Source organism: Tamandua tetradactyla, chromosome 6 (assembly GCF_023851605.1).
Source record: "Tamandua tetradactyla isolate mTamTet1 chromosome 6, mTamTet1.pri, whole genome shotgun sequence".
Classification (NCBI taxonomy): domain Eukaryota; kingdom Metazoa; phylum Chordata; class Mammalia; order Pilosa; family Myrmecophagidae; genus Tamandua; species Tamandua tetradactyla.
This window is the reverse complement of record NC_135332.1, coordinates 68,372,924-68,388,152: the sequence shown is the minus strand read 5'-3', so window position 1 is coordinate 68,388,152 and position 15,229 is coordinate 68,372,924. Positions and strand designations below refer to the sequence as shown.

Here is a 15,229-nt window from a genome sequence, read left to right as displayed (position 1 = left end):
CTCTGCTGCCCACCCCCATGCCCTCCAAAAATATCAACACAACTGTGCACCCTGAATCCGAATTTTGGGTAAGCTTAATTCTATTCTCCCTGCCCCCAGCTCTTCAGCTCCCATTCAGGAAGCTAAAAAAGCAGGCTTCCAGGATCCCAAAACAATCAATACAGCAAAACAACTCAATCTCTGTCCCCCCACCAACTTCCCATTTGAACTCATTCTATGAAGCCAGTTCTTCTTTCCACGGGTGGCCCCTAAGGCAATTCAAGTCACTTGTCTGATCACTTTAAGCTATGGGAAAACCTTCAAGTTATCTCTCTTCACAAAACACAGCCCTAGTCTCAGTAATTAAAATGTCCAGTTCTGAGTAATAATCAAAATTCTGAATATCATTTAAGGATAAATCTTTTCCCTTTCCCAACTTGAGCCTTTTACAGGCATAAAGTTTTAGACAGTGGGAGGAGGGGGCTTGGTGGACTTTTCTCTACTCTCTTCCCTCCTTCCTCCCACCAGGCTATCTTCAGCTCCTCCAAGCTTGAAACAGGGGGAGGAAGAAAAAATAATGCACACAGAAAGCTCTTTCTTGACTGGCACAGGTTAACCTGCTGTCAGTTTCCTCTGGCGGTAGCAGGTGTTTAACACAGCCTCTTTGTCTCCTAGTGTTCTTTTTGGGTTCACGGATACATCTCTGAAGAGCTGACAGATTCCCAGCTGCAGCTGGTTATGGGCTTGTGTGGTAGACTGAATTACGTACTTCAATATGAACGTGCTCTTCATCTGTCCCCGTAGATGTGAACCAGTAGTAAACAGGACCTTTTGAAGATGTTATTTTTAGTTAAGTTGTAGCCAACTGAAGCAGGGTGGACCTTAATCCAAACCAGAGGAGGCCACAAGGAGGAGATAGATGTCAACAGAAACTGGAAGAACAGACACAAGGAGACAGAGAGAGAGAGTTTGCCATGTGATGGGAGGCAGAGACGCAAGCCAAAGAACCCCAAGGGTTGTGGCAAGGCAACACCAGAGTATCACCAATTTGACATAAGGCATGGTCTTGCCAACAGCTTGATTTTGGACTTTTCTAGCCTCAAAACCATAAGCCAATGAATGCTTGTTGTTCAAGTCAATTCATTGTGTGGTATTTGTTGTAGCAGCTCATGCAAACTAAGATAGGCGTTTGATGAAGCCTGCTCTTCCTCCAGCTAGCCCTCTTGAGAAGGGCCTGAAACTTTCTCAGACAGATAAAAAATTGGAATATAGACTGTAAGCTTTATATCATTGCTAAATTTCTTGAACTTGATAATTGCACTCGAGGTTGCATAAATGAATATCCTTGTTCTTAGGAAATGTATATGGCAGTATTAGACATTCAAGGAGGATGATATTCAGAACACATACTCAAATATTTAGGAAATAGATAAATACACAGATAATAGATGGATATATAGAATGATAGGACAAATATAAAACTGATCAATCTGGGTTCCTGGGAGGACTTGGGTATATCAGAGTTCTCTTTATGGGGGATGAAGTATTTTTGTAAGTATCTTGTAAGTTTGAAAGTATTCCAAAGTAAAAAGTCAAACAAATTATCCTAATTAAGCCCAGCAAAGACCTTATTTTAAGTAATTTAACTGTTTACAACACCCATGAGGTAGGACGCAGTATGGCCACTTTACAAATAGGAAGCCAAGACCCGGGGCTGAGTGCCAGGCACTGTGCTAAGACGTCTATGTACATCATTTCATTAATTTCACTTAACAACCTATGAGACCCACAAAACTATTAGACCCGTTTTACAAATGAAAGAACAGAAGCTGTGAGAATCTAGGTAATTTTCCCAGGGTGCAGAGCTATGCAAGGGGCCAAGCCTATTTTTGAATCAAAGGCTTCTGACAGCAGAGACTGGGCTTCCTAATTCATCAGAAAAGGAAACCTATGTCCTCCTTTCTTTCTAAACACAAAAGAAACTTTAGCCAAACACGGTATGCTAACCATTAGAAATATTTGGATTTATTGTTACTGGTTTTCAGCAGGAGAAACAAGTCAACAAGAGTTAAATCCTCAGGGATCTGTTCAACATTTATCACAAAATTATCATGTATTCAGATTTTTAGGGAATTTTCTTAGTTAACCATTTTGGTAGTCTTACCAGAATAAAATGTACCATAGACACCGTTTTAAATTATGCTGTAAGTAGATGGGGTCTTCATGTGGCAATATCTATCATCAAAGGTTTTTCAGACTGAAATCCTTCTTATGCATTACAAGTCTCAGAATCTGAAAATCCCAGTTGCACTGAATTCCAGAGAGGAGAAAATGTGTCTTCTTCATCCTTATCTTCTCCACACTTAGCATTCTTCCTGGTATACAGTGTGAGCTTATACCTGTTTGTGAATGTGGAAACAACTTGCACTAGTACTTTCAAAAGTAATTTCTCAGTGCCCCTGTTTCCCATTTCTGGGAAAGAATTCAGTGCCAGGCTCGGGGCAAAAAGAGCCAAAGTCTTCTAACCTTCTCCTTGTGTCAGGACTTACTTATTTCTCATTTTTTAAAAATCCTCATCACTCTCTCAGAGTAAATGTCCTTATGTGAGGTGGCAAAAAAATGTCAAATTATCATAGTAAGACTCAAAGATATTTGATAAATAGTTCAATATCACACAGGTAAATGAAAACCAGTAATGCCATGTTCAATTCTCAGTAGCTCTGCTTTGCAATGCCATTTTCCAGCCTGGCATTGAAGATTTCCTCATGAAGAAAGGTCCATGACTTGGACCTCTTGGTTCTGGTACTTGAACCATGTGGTCTTCCCTTTAACAAGAATCTGTGGTGCAGCTATTCTGTGCCCCTTATCAGAGAAGTTGCCACTCCAGCCCTTGCAGAAGTTCCCATAGGTGGCTTGTTATTTGAGCAACAGCAGACTGGGCACATGTGAAGTATGAATCTCCACTGCCCTTGGGAATAGACAACCCGGAAAACCCTTACACCTGCTCATATCACAGGGCAGTGTGGCCTATACCTAGCATTACATCACTGATGCAGAGAGAGGATAAAGCCCTGTAAAACACAACTCTCATAAAACTTGGTCTCAAGGAAACTAAACAAACAGCCAGGGTCCACCCAGTCCAGAAATCTTTACATAAAAATTTCCATATATTTTTTTATCCTCAAGTTTTAATGAAGGCAATAAAACATTTTGAGATGTTTATGCCTGCATTTTGCCACGAGACCTACACGCCATGTGTTAATTGTATAATAAATTGGTACAAGCATACCTCATTTTATTGCATTCAACTTTTTCATGCTTTGCAGATACTGCAATTTTTTTTTACAGATTGAGGGTTTGTGGCAAATTTGCTTCAAATAAGTCTATTGGCACCATTTTTCCAACAGCAAGTGCTCACTGCATGTCTTTGTGTCACTTTTTAATGAAAATATGTACATTGGATTCTTTGAGACATAATGCTATTGCACACTTAATAGACTACACTACAGTATAAACATAACTTTTATATGCACTGGGAAACCAAAAAAATTGATGTGACTTGCTTTATTGCAATAGTTGCTTTATTGCAGTGGTCTGGAATTGATCCAGCAAACATTCTGTGTGGTGCTTGTATAAAATTGATACAGTTATATAATAAAAATATAATCTGAGATTAAGAAGACATGATGACTATATGTAATATGGGATCCTGCATGGAAGATTGGAGCAAAAAAAGGACATGAGGCAAAAGCCTAAGAAATCTGAATAAAGTATGGAGTTTAGTTAATAATGTATCAACATTGGTTCATTAATGCAACAACAAATGTATTGTAGTAAAGTAAGATGTTAATAATAGAAGAAACTGGGTGTGAGATACATGGGAATTTCCTGTTTTTCTGAAAATCTAAAAGTGCCCTAAAAATAAAGTTTATTAAAATGTATATACTTACAGGTGCATATGTGTATGTATTTATACCTGAGTGTTTACTTTTATCTCTTATTTCTTCTTCATGCTAAACTTTTGCCAGTGTGTCTAAGAAACTAAAATCTGGTCCTTTTTCTTATTGAATGCCCCTTTTTGCACCAGCTGCACGGGCTGCCTGCTTCTTGCTCCCTGACCCTTAAGTTTTAGCCGACCTGGAGTCCAGATGGCAGATTGAGCCTCTTCCTTTCCCAAACCCCTAGAAATGTGGGATAAAGCATTCTGTTTTCCTTTTGTGCTTTCAATACCTGCTATATGTACAATTTCTAAGTGGAGCTCCTTGCAAGCTGATTTCTGTGAGGCCCTGACCTGTCCCCGTGTGCTGTGACCCTACAGCAAGTGGACTCCCTTTGCTGGCCCGGGCTCCGCCGGCAGCTGCGTGTCCTCTGCAATGTGTGTCGTGTGTCCGTCAGCTAAAGAGAGAGTTTGTCATCCCTTTGGGTGGGAAGCTTTCCTTTCTGCTTGAAACCCCTATTGTGCAGAAACATGGGTTCCTCATGTCTTAGTCTGCCAGGCTGCTGTAACAAATTACACGCACTAGATTATCATAACAGCAGAAATTTACTGGCTCACAGTTTTGAGGCTAGAAGTCCAAAATCAAGGCATTAGCAAGGGGCTCCTTTCTCCCCACAATCTGCAGCATTCTGGCATTGGCTTGTTGCAATTTTTGGAGATCCTTGGTTTGCATCTCTGCCTCCCATTACATCGTCTCTCTCCTCTTCTTCCTCTTCCTCCTCCTTCTCCTTTCTCTCTCTCTCTCTTTCTCTTGCTCTCTTTCTCCTTGTGCCTGCACTTGCACTTACTGCTGACTTCCAGCATCTGTGTGACCTTCTCTTACTTCTGCCTCCAGTTTCTTCTCCTGATAAGGCCTCCAGCAATATGGAATTAAAACCCACCCTCTTTCAGTCGGTCACACCGTTAATGTCCTATTTATAATGGGTTCACAGAGATAAGGATGAAGATTAAGAATGTGTGTTTATTGGGGTCCACAATTCATCAAACCATACCTTAATGCTTTCTGTGCAACCCAAGCATACTGTCTTCCCAAGTGTCCTGGCTCAGACCTCACCTCCTACAGCTCTCCTCTCATGGGTGAGCTCCTCAGAGAGTTCTCCCCCATCACCCATTCTACAAAGGCACTGTGTCCTTGTTCACCTCCTCACCTGCTCTGCTTGTCTTCATTGAACTCAGCACCACCTCACAGGGTCAATGTTTACTTGTGGGTCCTCTATCCCCACCACTGAATGGAAACCATGCAAGCAGATGTTTTTTCTATTTTCTTTGCTGCTATAACCCCACTATAAGAAAAATCATTCTCAAACTCTGCTGCACATTGAAATCATCCAGGGAGTTTTGAAAGACCCCACTAGCCAGGCCACACCCCAAGCCAATTATATCCCAAAGGGTAGGACCCAGGCATCAGTATTTTTTTAAGTTTCCCAAGCGATTCCAGGCCTAAAATTGTATCTCGGGCATGGTAGGTAGTCAATACATGCTTGTTGGATCAATGTGTTAATCAGTTTTCCCTGGACTATGTGGGTTATAATGGGATTCTAGAAGACCAGTTGTCTAAAGACCTACATCATAAGGTGCCAAGAAAGAGTCTAAGGGACTGGATGGAAGTGGCGGTCTGAGCTAAGAGGGGTTTGTGCAAGCATTGAGCTTAGCAGCTGTCAGTCAATGCTGCCAGAATGTGAGGGAGGGGGCAGCAGCCTCTCCTATGGAGGAAGCACATAGTAGGTGATCTAAAGGGAATATTTAAAATACAACAAAAACAGGATTCTGTTTCCATCCATTTGAAGAAAATGCAAAATTGATGGGATACAGAGAAAAATGGAGACTGTTCATTTTTTAAAAGTCGGTCTCTAGACACAAGCCTGGACTGATAAAGAACTATTGATGAGAAATCCTCTCAGATTAGAGACTTCCTATTCAAAGGAGCCACCTACACCCACATTTTAACTTTCTTTCATCTTTTCTGAAGGTCTATTGAAACCACCAAAGGAGAAGCAGTATCACCTCCAAATCAGAGAAAATGGTTAACCACATGTTTGAATCTTTAAGGAGATTCTTCGAGAGATAGAGCATTGGAGACCAGATTACAAATCCACAATCTGCCTTATATGAAAGAAAAACCCTCCAGGCAGCCAGGTGATGCTCAGAAACAGATTTGCACTCGGGACTTCTGAGGCAGGAGAAAGGAGGAAAGAGCTGGCCCGGTATCTCTTCAAGGACTAGCCTGGGAGTGTCTTCAGTGCATCCGGTTCTAGATAGTCTTCCCAGTACAAACGCTCAGCTCAAACTCAGCCTTAAAGGAGAAGTGAATAAACGTGTTGGGGGAACCTATTCTTTGGGAAGCCTGAGCTATTTAGATAAGTGGGGCCCTGCTGATTGGCTACAGCAGAAGCCACTCATCGAGACTTCCTTCCTGGTAGAAGAAAACTACAGTCAACCTACCTCTCCTGTTCTCCACTCTTCTGAACATTTTGAACAGGGACCCACATAGTCACTGATAAACTTCATCTCAATTGCTCAAAGCATGAATATCAATAAATAGTTTGAAAGAAGTAGAAGCAAACTGAAAAATTAGAAGATACTTTTCCCCTATGAAACTGACTGACCTCTAGAAACAAAAAAAAATCAGTACAATTTCTCTGATTCTTGGAACCAGGGAATACGGTGATGATCCCGTGGAACGAAAAGAGAAACCCCTGCCAGGTCAAAGCTCAGAGCCGATAATTTGAGAAATATCAGGTCTCCGTGTATAGACGTCTCACATTTCGGCGTAACCATAGAAATTTAGAGAGAGCATATCAGGTCCCCTTGGGCAAACAGGACAAGCTGCACACAGGACAGCTCCAGTGTCCGGAAACAATAAAAAGGACAGGAATGAAAATATGTCCTGCAACACAGACTTCCATTTATTCAAAGATCACATGACACTCTCCAAAGTATGTCTTAAATATTCATTTTCAAAAACAGAGTTGAAGCATCTCCCTATCTTTTGCCACGTTTGATCACTGCCAGGCTTCCTTAGAATCTGAAGACCTCTATACGGCTTCAAATAAACTTCATTTTTAGGATGGGGACATTTTTATTGGTTTGATTTTGCTCATTATCTCATCTGTTATTAAATTGAGGCTTTTTGTCTTAGGCACCAAGGAAAGAGGAAGTCATATTTTTTTTCCAAAGCTCAAAAATATAGAAGATGAGAAAAAGCTTCTTTAACATTGCATATTTTTTGCAGTCAATTATTGTATGTCAATCTTTCTACATACAGAGCCGCCCACAGCTACACAAGTAAAGATAATTCATTTCCATCCAAAACAGGATGGGGGTGCAAATTAGGGGAAAAAAACACATTAGTAGAATATCAATACTTATATTTAAGAAATGGTAGAGAACCCACACATTTCTTTGGGAAATGGCCAGTGCCTAAAATCTTGCCTTCTATTTTGTTTAACTGTCTTTCTTTCTTACTTACAAAAAAATGTACACAATATTACAAGGAAGGACAGACAGCCCCAGACAGTATTGGTTTAACACACTGTGTAGGGGAAAAAGGCCTAAAGAAAAAGCAGATGGCAACCCCTTTTGCAGGAGCCATATAATTTCATGGTGCATTTTCTCTCCACGACTTCGCTGAAATTCAAGCCCGGGGGCCAATTCTTTCTGGCAGCAGGGATGGGCTCAGGGGGCAGAGAGGAAGGGGCAAGGATGGGGGAAGTAAGTCTTAACAAAAGAGGGGAGCCCTTGGGTCTGCACTCCTAGGTGAAAGTCCACTCTGCTTCCTCTTGGCCAGGGGCTTCTTGGGCTTCAGCCCAACCCAGGCCCATGATGAACACGGCAGCCCCAACTTCTCCAGGTCAACAACCACCCTACTCCCCACCTCATGCAAATTCCCCAGGGATTGGCCTAGCTCACCTTTCCGAGTGGGGTCACACAAGTCAAAGGTCAGTGGCCAGCTCACAGATGGGTCAGCACCTGGTTGTTGAGGACAGCAGGGACTGAGCACGGTTAGATCCCCCGGAAGAATAAGGAGCTGGGTGGCTACCCCGTACTGTGGGATAGGTAGCGCTTGGAAAATAAGTCAACTGCATCCTTACAGCAGTGGTTCCCAAAGTCTGGTCCCGGGACCCCTAGCATCGGCAGCACCCAGGAACTTGTAAGAGATGCAAACTCCCAGGCCCCACCCCAGACCTGCTGAATCAGAAAGTCTACAGAAGGAGACCCACCAGTCTGTGTTTTAACAAGTCCTCCAGGGGATTCTGATGCCTTCTTAAATTTGAGGCTCTGGCCTAGGATAATCCCCAAATGCCTTTAAGCTCATTGCAGCAGAGATGGAAAGTGAAAGCAAACGTTATGGGACTGGTGGGACGCAAAACTCTAGCCGAGGTGCCCCCGGCAGTCTTTACTTGGGGAGGACACCCCCATGTGTCCCAGATGTAGTGACCCCACTGACTCTGGGCAGTTCTGCCACACCCTGAAAGAAAGCATATGTCACTACAAAGTCCAGCTCTCATGGAGGGGTGCCCTTCTCACCTCCTGCAGCCCAGGGAACTAAGAGGCCTTCACACATGAGCTTCACAGTGGCAGGTGAGGGTCTCACCTGGACCTTTAAGAAGAGGGGAAACCTCCACCTTATGGGACAGCCCTGGCCCACAGAAAGTTGCCCTTAGGGTGCATGGATGGTTCAGGGGACACGGGTTTGGTTCCTGGACCATGCACCCACACCCACCCCCCCAAAAAAGATTGACCTTGGCTCAGCAGCCACACCCCCTATTTGGCTAATCCAAGCAGCCACATGGCCACAGGGGCTGTCACGAGGGAGTCATGTCAGTGAAAGAAGAGGCTCATGCCCCTGGCTAGTGCTGGGCTGTCACACCAAAAGGAACTTTCAGCACCACGGTGACATCCTCTGCTTCACAGCCTCCTTCGCTAGTACAAAAGCTTTCTGCCTAAATCTCCAGCGATTAGAGGCCCAGGCTGGCAAAATGCAAACTTTACATTACCCATTTTCCTAGAAGGAGACCCTTGGAACAGGAGTGGCTGCCGACCACAGTCCAACATGCATCCTCCTAAGTAAAAATGAGCATCCAGAAAACATTCAGTAGTCTAAAATGGCTCCTTGCAAAGGCCCCTCCTTCTCTGAAAATGATTTATGCCTCAAAACGGATTTAAAAAAATGATTTTTCTGTCATCCATAAGATTTGAGAGGATATTCTATCTTTGGAATGAGAACAGCCTGGCTATTAGAAAAAAAAAAAAACTGGTGGGAGAAGCTATGGTATGAACAACCAACTTTTTCAAATTTCATCATAAACTTAAGGTCCTAAAAAAAAAAAAAGATTTAAAAACATAATGTAGTCACCACCCAGTTTAAAGTTTAAGAAATAGAACGACGCCCCCTGTGCATCCTTCTACCCCCCCCTCCCCATGAAGCACATCTGTCCTCTTCTCCCCAGGTTTAACGACCTGGCTTCATCTCCAAAGGTCTCCAGTTGTGTGCGGTTTGAATCTGTCGTGGACCCCAGAAAAGCCATGTCCTCTAATCTGCATTCAATATCACTGGGTGGGGCTTTTTGATTGTACCATGGAGATGTGACCCACCCAATTGTGAGTGGTAACTTTTGATTAGATGGTTTCCATGGGGATGTGTCTCCACCCATTCAAGGCAGGGTTGCTTACTGGAGCCCTTTATGGGGGAAAGCCTTTTAGTAAAAGCCTTAGAGTCATGAGAGCCCACACAGCCAGAGACCTTTGGAGATAAAAAAGGAAAATGCCCCCAGGGGAGCTTCATGAAACAAGAAGCCAGGAGAGAAAGCTAGCAGATGTTGCCATGTGCCCTTCCAGCTGACAGAGAAACCCTGAAATGCATCAGTCTTTCTTGAGTGAAGAAAGCTTCTTGTTGGTGCCTTAATTTGGACATTTTCATAGGCTTACAACTGTAAAGTTGTAACTTAATACATTCCTGTTTTTAGAAGCTGTTCTGTTTCTGGTATATGGCATTCTGGCAGTTTGCAAACCAGAACAGGTTACAGTCTTAAATTATGACCAAATGTGAAAACACTGTGGCAGCAGCAAATATATCATATTCTGTTGGGGACTGACTCGTGTACCCCACAAAGACATGTGCAAATCTTGATGCACGTCCCTGTGGGTGTGAGCCCATTCATAAATAGGGTCTTTAAATATGTTAAGATGAATCAGGAGTGAGCTCATTTGTGAATAAGTTCTTGGAAGATCCTGTGAAAGTGAGGCCGAACTCAATCAGCGTGGGACTTATTTCCTATGGCTGAAAGCCTTATAAAGAGAGGAAATACTGAACACATTTAGGAGTCAGTGGAAATCAGAAACCTATAGAAGCCAGAAATGAGAGAAAAAAATAGATTAAAAAATAAAGTACTCCAATGGAAAGAAGGCAAAAGTAAGAAGAGACATACCACACACAACACAAATAAACTTTCTCAATCTCATTAGTAATCAAAAATGCATCGCAAAACCACAAAGATACATGACTTTTAGCAAATCAAATTGACAATGATTAAAAAGAAAGAGAATACCAAGTGTTGAAAAAAGTGTAACAGATATTCATATTCACATCTAGCAAGCTAAGTATAAATTGTTACACATTTTTAAATGCAATTACCGTATAATAAAATGTATAATAAAACTCTTTCTAAAATATTAAAATATTGTAAGAAGCAATTCTTCTTCTAGAATTTAATGCTAAAGAAATCGTAAAGATCTGTGTGCAGGCTAGTTAGAACAACGCTGCTCCCAAAATAGTCAATAAATTTTTATTGGATAAATTTTATTCATTCTTTCTTAAAAGAATAAATGAATGGGTGAATGAATGTAAAAGAATGCTTACCTCTGAGTTGCTAATAATGACACTAAAAGTGACTAAGAAAAAGGAGACAATTATAGTTACGTCAATATAATTTAAGAAAGAGAACCATTTAAGATTATATTTTTAAATAGTATTTAATTGCATGGAAGGAGGTTTAGGATATGTTGTTTAGTGAAAAAGTGTATTATGAAACACAGTATCTAGTAGCATCCAGATAGATAGATAGATAGATGGATCGATAGATAAGATAGATGGATTGATAGATAAGATAAATGGATAGGTATTTATTAAAAAGCCAGGCTATACACCAAAAAAGTTAACAGGGGTAGTCTCTGAGAGATATAATTCCAGTGTGATATTGTAAAAGTTATTAGCATATGAGTATTGTTTTTAGCCTTCTCTTTTACACCAAACCGCTGAAGAGAAGTCTAGCTTCTTTCTCTGTTTCTTCCTAATCATCCATAGATGATTCTGTCACTGGGCCACCAGCCCCTCCACTATTCTGGAGGAAAGAGGGAAGGACAGCGGACATCAGCCTGAGGCTACCGAGATTGAGGGGAGTTTTGAGGAGACAGAAAAGGAGCTGTTATGGTATGTGAAGCATTCATTTGGGAAAGGAAATTGGGATTTCAAGGAGGACTGTGGTTGCTTATATGACTGAAATCTAAGAAGTATAACTATAACATATCAAAACTGTAGTTTTGTTGAATCACCCACATTTTTTTGTAAAAAAGTGAAATTCCAACATAAAGTGCAAAGTTAACTGTGGCAGAGACTGCACACTGTTCACCCAAAATTCATGCTTTTCTTTGAAGGCACGCAGTTAGACCACATTTCCTATTCCCCTGTGTAGTTAGTGTGACCGTGTCTGAGTCGTAGCAAGCAACGCAGGGTAAGCAGTGAGGTGTACTCTTGCTGACCTTGTCGTCGAAAACTTCCCACAAACACTCCTTGCTCTATCCTTCTTCCAGCTGTTTGGGACAGCAGCTCACAAGCTGATCACGGGAGCCACGTGCTGAGGATGTCAGTTGCTGCCAGCCTGGGTCCTGGAATGACTACGTGAAGCAGAGTCATATCACCATTCACATCCTCTCCTCTAACGTGGAAAGATTCAACAACTCATTAGGTGGGCAGGGAGCAGGCTTCTATTGTGTTGAGCCACTAATATTTGGATCTGTTTGTTGTACCATTGGCCTACCCTAACTAATATATTACCATCTGCAGACTTTCAGAGGATGTGGTAGAGAACCTATTTTGAGACCCTGGAATAATCTTCTCATCCACTTCAAGAATTTCAAAAGGTTAATATTGATAGAATGGAAAAAAGGAAAGAAAATGATGGAACAGCTTCTTTGATCATGGTTATTGCTAAGCTGTGGTCTGCAAGGGGAGGGGTGCATAGGTGTCCACCTGCCAATCCCAAGCTGAGAGAGGGGGCTTCAAGAGAGTACTCAGAAAGCTTGGAAGTATGTTCTTCACAGTTGACAGACATGAAGGTCAAGTGTTTGACTCATACCCAAGAAAGTTACAGCAAGCTGTGGCCTGAAGCCTGATTCCCACCTGGGCATCTAGAAGGCCAAAGGTGGACTGACCATTAGCTTTGGAGGCCAATACAGATGGGTGCAGCCATATGGGATCTACCAGAATTTGTTGAAAGAAGAAATGCATGGCTGTTTGCAAGGGGACCTTAGCAGAAACAAGCTAAAGTTGCATTTCTGTATATTTGGATCATAAGAAAAGGGTTTCACACAACCACCTGGGACAGAGATGTGTTCTTCCAGGACAAAAGAATTCAGGAACAAGCAACTCAGTAGAGAACACTGAAGAGCTCAGGAAAGCTCCCCATAAAAGAATGAGACATCTATAACCAACTGCAGGTAAGAAGTGCACAAAATAACTTTACCTTAGTATCTGTACCTTTCACTATCTCCACGGGTCCTGAAGACACTAATCTAGTAAGGGAAGCAAACTGAATAAATGAGGAAGAAAAGAAGCCAAGTGTGCCAGTTTGAATCTGTTGTGGACCCCAGAAAAGCCATGTCCTTTCATCTTCATTCAATATTGCTGGGTAGGAGCTTTTTGATTGTTTCCATGGAGATGTGACTCACCCAATTATGGGTGGTAACTTTTGATTAGATGGTTTCCATGGAGATGTGTCTCTACCTATTCAAGGTAGCGCTGATTACTGGAGCCCTTTAAGAGGTAACCATTTTGGATAAAGCTTGAGAGCCCAGGTAACCAGAGACCTTTAGAGACGAAGAAGGAAAACACCCCTGAGCAGCTTCATGAAACAAGAAGCTTGGAGAGAAAGCTAGCATATGTCACCATGTTTGCTGTGTGCCTTTACAGTTGAGAGAGAAACCCTGAACATCACTGGCCTTCTTGAACCAAGGTATCTTTTCCTGGATGGCTTAGATTAGACATTTTCATAAGCTTGCCTTAATTTGGACAATTTTCACAGGTTTAAAACTGCAAACTTGCAACTTAATAAATTTCCCTTTTTAAAAACCATTCTGTTTCTCATATATTGCATTCTGACACCTTGCAACTAAAGCACCAAGGAAGTCCCATTCTCCATTTCAGGCTTAGCCTGGAGCAAGCACAAGGGAAGAAAATTTAACAATAAGTTAAGTTTGAAGTTATTATTCTTATATAGGATTGTACAATCTACTTTCTGAAAAGATACTAAATTGGGTCCTTATAATGATAATTTCTATTTTCTAAAATAAACAGAAGTCCTTAAGTGCCAGAGTTTTCGTCCCAGCGGAAGGGAGAGGGGAGAAGAAATATGCCCTGAATAAAATTTAAAGAGCTGGTAGGGGGCAAAAATAAAGCTGCATTTCAATATATCATAAGTCATACTTGTTCAATATATCAGTTGTTATGTAAAGATCATGAATTAGAGTTATTTTGAAATTAACTTCCAGTTGCTTAACAGTCTTCACTTTTGTTTGCTTTTGGTTTTGATTTTGCCTTTTTTCTGCTCTGGGATGGGGAGACCACTGAAAGGAAGCCCTTCTTGAGTCAAAAAATGAAGGATTAGGGAGGGCCGCGGTGGCTCAGCGGGCAAAGTGCTTGCCTGCTATGCCGGAGGACCTCGGTTCGATTCCCGGCCCCAGCCCATGTAACAAAAAACGGAAAAACAAAATACAATAAAACAAGAAAATGTTTAAAGATGTTTCCCTTTCTTCCTTCTATCCTTCCTTCCTTCTCTCTGTCTTTCCTTTGAAAAAAAAAAAAAAATGAAGGATTAAATAGGAGTTAGGCAGATGAAGAAGGGGGCAGAGTTTCAGTGAAAATATTCCAGATAGAGAGAATAGTAGATGCAAAAAACAGTTGGTGACAGGGCATGGCCACTTCAAGGAACTTAAAGAATCAAAACTGATATTACAAACAACTCTGAAGTAAATGACCATAGCACATCCATCTCAATGGGAATTTGGGGGTTGGTTGGCCAAAGCAGTACGCAAGAGGGAGACTTATAGCCTCAAATGAATTTTAAATAATAAACAATAAAGACTGAAAACAAAGAAGCTAAGGATTCATCTCAGGAAGTGGAGATTAGTTCTTTTTATATGACTAAAAGGGGGATTTTCTGCAAAAAAGAAATACCCATAGTTGCTTGCAGTTGAATTTTAATCAAGACATAATATTTTTAAGTTGTACATCTAAAAACAGTTTTTCTCCAAGACATTTAAACAATATAGTGATCAAATTTTATTTATAAAACTGATAATTGTATCTACATTTAAAGTAACCACTTATTCAATTTTTTATTAATTAAATTTTAAATTTGAAAACTACTTCTCTGAATAGTTAACCACATATATAAAGTTGAATAAATTCCTCCAAATGTTTCAAATTACAACCGTAGTTTCAGTATGACTGATTCTCTCAAGCACCTCAGATACTCAGGAAAGCAAACTTACAAATCTAACTGGCACATACCCCTGTAAGTCTGAAATAATCAGAAAGATAAGTTTATATCAAATTATCTCAGGCCTTTCAAACATTTAAAAACAAAGCATACACCAAGGACTCTAATGATTATTCAAGGCTGCACTGCACAAGAATTTAATCTCATACCGGGTCTCAACATTTCTGTATCTCAGGGTTAAAAATTTGTTCAACTAGGCAGGGGGAATGGAGTTTCCACATTCTGCCAGCTGAGGTTATGTGCTAAAGATAAAGGCTTGGAACTAATCCAGAGATATTTTCCAAGATTTGAGCTTCATGTGATAAGCTGGGTCCCATTCTATAAATAGAGAGATACCCCTATGGGTAAGAGGACTTTCAATCCACACCTCCTTGTCTGGGACTTCAACAGTCACATAGGTTTCCAGCTTATCAATACTCTGCCACTTCTGAAGTGACCTCTCCTTAAAATTAGAAAGTACTTCTAGACTTCTGAGTTT

General features: G+C 41.2%; 1 long non-coding RNA gene across 1 annotated transcript in view; it reads right to left on the bottom strand.

Moving 5' to 3' along the window:
* Positions 1 to 11,635: 11,635 nt before the first annotated feature.
* LOC143686105 (uncharacterized) overlaps positions 11,636 to 15,229 on the bottom strand; it is a 193,825-nt gene continuing 190,231 nt past the window's right edge. Inside the window, exon 3 of the long non-coding RNA XR_013176901.1 lies at positions 11,636 to 11,869. This is a non-coding gene — a long non-coding RNA (uncharacterized LOC143686105). The remainder of the gene's footprint in view (positions 11,870 to 15,229) is intronic.